Source organism: Microtus pennsylvanicus, chromosome 2, assembly GCF_037038515.1.
Source record: "Microtus pennsylvanicus isolate mMicPen1 chromosome 2, mMicPen1.hap1, whole genome shotgun sequence".
NCBI classification, from domain to species: Eukaryota; Metazoa; Chordata; class Mammalia; order Rodentia; family Cricetidae; genus Microtus; species Microtus pennsylvanicus.
The window spans coordinates 128,290,570-128,296,458 of record NC_134580.1 but is presented as its reverse complement, the minus strand read 5'-3'; positions in this window follow the sequence as shown (position 1 = coordinate 128,296,458).

Sequence of the window (5,889 nt, the reverse complement as noted above, 5' to 3'; positions counted from 1 at the left end):
CGGAGGAGCAACTCCCAATTCCCTAATATCAGGTTTGTTTAGCTCTCCAGTGCTCCCCCCAGACTTTGTGCAAGCTTACAAAGCAACCAGTTTCCTCGGCCACCAATGCCATGAAAAGCAAAGCGCAGCGGGGAGAAATAAAAAGAACAAGATGAGGTATCAGTTTTACTGCACCATCTTAAACCGTCTCCAACGACACGACTGCTTCCAAGGGGGGAGAAATGAAAAAAATGTATCATATCTTGGATGGGGCAAGAGGTAGCTTTATGGAGTCTGTTAGTAATTGAACATTCTGTGCAGTCTTTAACCAGTTCCAAGGTCAAGAGAAACATCAGAAAATATGTGTGTGTCAGAGGACAGCAATATTCGGGGATTAGTTCCCTGGAGTGATCTGGGCTAGATTTCCGCTTCCAGAACAGCCCTTGGAAAGTCCTCAACAAGATAGCACACTGGCCTCCAGCATGCTTTATTGACGTGCACGTGGGAAAGCAGGGCTGGGAGCTAGAGGCGTTCTGGCAGTGCACAGCAGCAGGCTTTAAAAGAGCCTGAGCATGGAAGTGAACCGTGGCATCTGAAGAAATTACCTAGGGAAAACTCGGGAGGTGACAAGATGAAAGGAGCCTTATGCATTGTCCTGGCTCAACCTTACTTGACAGAACAGAGACTCAGAAAAGAGGAATAATGTGCTAGAGGTTTGTCACTTGTCCGTAGCAGAAGAGAGATTATGAGCTCCACCCCCACTTTCCAAAAGACACATCACAGCCTCCAGAGCAAAAAAGTCCAAGGACTTTCTCCTTTCCAATCTGACCAAAAGGCTTGGGGACAAACAGGTCCACTGTGGACATCAACTTGAAAATGTAGCTGCAAGGCTTTAAAACAACATAACTGGAATTATTTCCAGGAAGGCTCGGCTAGGTGCCAATACAGTTTTGGTTTTGCTTTTGCTGGGCATGGGTGTCAGTAATGCTGACACCATGCTAGCTAAAAGCAGCTTTCCATTGCAACTATGAATATCTTGCAAATAAACATGCATGCCAGAATAACGCTACTGGCTGTGCTTTCCCTGTGCTGCGAGTGTGGCATGTACTTGTCTGTGCGTTATGTGCACACATGTGCCTCTGTGTATGAAGGCCAGAAGTCAGGTGTCCTCATTTATTCTGCACCTTTGAGAGAGGATCTCTCACTGAGCTCCAGAGATCTGCCTGTCTCCCTCCATGTCTGGCTTTTTCCATAGGTGCTGGGGGTGCAGATTCGGGTTCCTATGCTTAGAGAACAAGGGCTTTATAAACTCTGTCTAACCTTATCCATGACTGCAGCTTTTAGGGGAACTTGTGCTTTTGCGTGTGCACATGTGTGTACGTATGTGTGTGTTTGGGAGCACGTATGTGCATACGAACGCCAGAAGACAACATTGGGTGTCACTCCTCAGGACACCCTCTACCTCATTATTTTTTAAAGAATCTCTTTTTCTTACATTCTAAAAATACGGTTGCATTTATTTACTTATTGTGTATGTATGCATGCCATTGCATATGTGGAGGTCAGAGAATAACTTGGGGAAGTCCATTCTTTCTGCCATGTGGATCCCTGGGATTGAACTCAGGTCCTAGAGCTTGGCAGCCAGCACTTTCACCCACTGGACCATCTCCCTAGCCCCACCAGTTTTTGAGGCACGGTCTCTCACTTACCTAAAACTCATCAGTTTGGTTAGGATAGCTGGCTGCAAGCCCCAGAAAACTGGGATTTCTTCATCTCTTCAACACTGGGATTACAAGACTATATTTTTATTTGAAAACAGACTTTAGCCCGAGCACAGCAGCTCCGGCTCTTCAATGCCAAGTGGCCGCGACAGGAAGTCAGCAGGAGCCTGGAAAGCTTACCGTCACCACCCCACCACCTCCCTTACCACCAAGCACTGTTGAGCAGCGTGGCCCCAAACTGCTTCTCACGTTTACTGTTTAGGTAGCTGACTTCTTCTCTGACCTTTGCTCCTGAAAGAAGACCTGAGAATACCATCAGAGCCCAAACAGGCTGGGTAACGGCCCCTGGCCACGGTCCTTGGCAGAGTCACACACCCACACACAACTGCCCGCAGAGCTGGGGATAGCAAGTCCTAGCTACTCCAGGCTCTGCATATCAGAAATGGTCAGCATCCCCTGCCCAGTCTTTTTTGTCCCCCTAAAGAGAGAAGGCCAGTTGATGACTCCAAGGCTAGGCTTCTTTCCTGATAAACCTAAATCTCCTCCAGTCTACAGCCTGAGTCTGCAACCACACTTTCTATTTACACACTGGGAGACCAGGACCACAACACACAGGCATGGGTTGGCCTGAGCTCAGCTTCTGTCATACAAGACAGGAAAGGGCAAAACCCATCAGCCCGTTTGCAATGTCAGCTGCTGCCTCCCCCACCCCATGTACGGGCGCGCACACAGAGCACTGAGACGTCAGGTATGTAAGAAGGCAGAGGAAACAAGGGGCCCATGCCTCTGCCCTGGACTTTTCTGTAGCAACATTGGCTTTAGTTGAGTAACAAATTGTCCTGGAATTCTTGGCTTTGGAGCAAACATGTCAGCTCCCTGGTTACACCTTCGTCACTGCTCAAAGTGCCTTCCTGCTCTTTCCATAGGCCTGGGTTTGTCCTGTCTCCAGGAAACTTTATATGTTGTCTAAAGTGAGCGTCCCAGCAGGCTTCAGAATGTTGACCAGCTCCTACCAGGTTCCACACCAGACTGACAGCCTCTGCAGAAACAGGAGCCTAGCCACGTGGATCACAGCTTTTGTAACTGCTGCTGTCAGCACTGGGGAACTTCCCCCAGAGACTTCTACAAACTGAAAAGACCCAGAGGTGTGCACCTATAATCCTAGCACTTGGGAGGCTGAGGAAGAACCATCCATAGTTCAAGGCCAGCCTGAACTCCAGTGAGGCCAAAACTAGCTGTGCTATATTAGGAAGCTCTGTCTAAGTAAAATAACAGGAGAAGGAGGTTCAAGCAGGCCCTCCATTTATAATACACAAGTCCCCAAGGCTCAAGAAGGCCAAGCCAAGGCCAGGTGTTGCTGATCTGTCCCTGGACTTCAGACTAGCACTTGTTGCTAGATTCCCATGAGACTTCACACTCAGAAAGTCAGGACCTGCTCAAGATTGTACATGAGCGGCATCATTCAAAGCCAAAACACACTGAAATGAGCATGAAGCAGAGTGATGGAATTTGTATATAAAGGCAAAGGAGGGAACGTGTGTGTGCAGAGGCTACAGGGAGAATACAAGAAACTGGTGACACCATCTCTGGGGAGGACAACCGAGCAGCTGTGACAAAAGCTATGCCTTTCTACCTTCGCAGCTTTGAATCATATGCATGTTATGTATAAGCTTTCCAAAACCAAATCAAGAGCATATATATATATATATATATATATATATATATATATATATATATGGACTAGAGCTAGAGCTCAGTGGTAGAACACTTGCCTAGTTAGTACAAGGGACTAAGGTCACTTTCTAGACCTCCCTGCCAAGTGTTTGTGGGCATTGCTTGATAAATATACACCTACAGAGACATTTCAATGAAACCCAGTATGGACGGGTTACTCCTAAAGAATACGAGGTGACGAATGTCAAGCACGTGTTCTACATAGCATGCACCATTTTGTGGGCAAGCAGTACTACTACAATGGCAGCTTCTCTTCACCAATGCTGCTCTGCCAGGCAGGGTACCGAGCTGTGAGCCCGAGTCACGGCCATCTGGTACTAAAATGCTAGAGCAAGCAATACCAACCACAGTCTGCATACCACTCAGGTCTACTTCCCGGGGACAGAAACTCGATGGAAAAGAACCTGGAGGGAATGAAACAGCAATCAGAACAGCAGCCAAGCTACTGCACAGGGGCAAGTGATGGGCTGAAGGAGAGTGACAATGGTCTTGCCTGAATTGGCACAGAAACATGCAAGGGGAAGTCAAAACAACCTTGAGATTCACTCCCCAAACTGTGGGGATTTCAGCAGTCTGCATGTCAAATATTGGCAAATTCGCCAAATTGTCAAGCAAAATGGTAGCCAGATTTTTTTTTTAAGCAAAATCCACTAAATTCTTTTAAATTTGCATTTGATAAGTTTAAACTGGGAACTATCGAAAGATAAAAGGCATCAGGATCAAAATAAAAATGAAAGTCAGGGGCTGGGGCTCAGCTCCTTAGAGAAGACCTGAGTTCTGTCACCAGTACCCACCTGCAACCCCAGTTCCCACAGGGACCTGACAGCGCTGGCCTACACAGGCACCTCCCTCATATATACACAAGTAAAGTTACAATCATGACTTAATAAAAACTGAAATTCAGTAGGAAGTAGTTACACGTATAAAAGGTGAGCAAATGCACATATTCTTTTATTTGGCTTCTTGAAGCAGGGTCTCACACCTTGGTTGTCCTGGAACTCAGTCTTAGACCTGGCTGGCCTTGAACTCAGAGATTCACCTGCCTGTGCTTTATCTCAGGCTGTGTACCAAGCCCAATTCTTTGTTTAGAAAAGTTTCCAAGCTACCTCTGAGTGTGGAAAGATGAAACTCCTCAGGAAACAGCCTTAAGGGATAAGGAAACACGACCAGGAGCCTCTCTGCCCTCCTCAGAATGCCTAGTCAAGTCCCAGTGCTCATTCTAATTCTGTTCCACTCACCCTTGCATCAAGTTATGTCCCCATGGTCACCCCCAGCAACAACCCGGTGCCCTTTCAGGATCATGAAGACAAGCCTGATGTGCCCACATACCACCAGCACCACTGACGGTGAGCATGGCACAGCAGAGAACTAGAGGACAGGCCTGGAGAAGAGATCTAGACGTGCAGTGAAAACACCAGGAAACTGGACAAAAATAAAAGCTCCAAGAATGGACAACAAAATGCAAGGATTGCTGTAAGGGCGGATTACCTGCACCCCAAGAATAGGCCTTGGGGCTGGAGAGATGGCTCAGCGGTTAAGAGCATTGCCTGCTCTTCCAAAGGTCCTGAGTTCAATTCCCAGCAACCACATGGTGGCTCACAACCATCTGTAATGAGGTCTGGTGCCCTCTTCTGGCCTTCAGGCACACACACAGAAAGAATATTGCATACATAATAAATAAATAAATAAATAAATATTAAAAAAAAAAGAATAGGCCTTGCTTTGCTTAGTCTCCACAGCCAATCTGTTAGCAACAAAGTACATTCAGAGGGGCTAGAGTCACGGCTCTTCAACTGCGTGCAACTCCAACGTCAGGGGTCTTTTGGTCTCTGACAGCACATACCCTTAAACATTAAAATAAAAGCACTCAGAATCCAACCACACTTACCATCCCTACCACAAACTCAAGCCCATGTTACAGTCGGTCCCCTACTGGATGGAACCTCCTTGCCAACAGCCTCATCAAAATGCCACAGGCTCCCCTGCCACCAGGCTGCTTTATTACAGACACGTGCCCACTGTTCGTCTCCCTGACTGAAGTATAAACAGGTCTTTTCTGTTGCTTTAGCTCTTCTCTGGATTTGCGGAGGCTGGCAGTGCCAAGCTGTGCATGTGCAGAACCATGTCCTTGCAAAATGACTAGATGACGAATAAAGGAGGCACTCTCCGTACTGCTTTGTGGGCCGTCGGGAGGACCAAGATCGCACATCACACTACAGAAAACCTGGTTCTGTGACAGAACCTCTGACTAAAGTTACAAAGGCTTGTATAAAATAAATTTAAAAGGTAGTCACTGCATGAACAACAACCACAACAAAAAGAATATAAAAATAGACTCAATGTCATATACGATGCTGAGAACTGTCCTGGCCACAAAATGAACATCTTTTGCAGTGGACTTGGAATTAGCTTCCGAACCCCACATGGTGATTATCTGTAACTCCAGTCCCAGGGC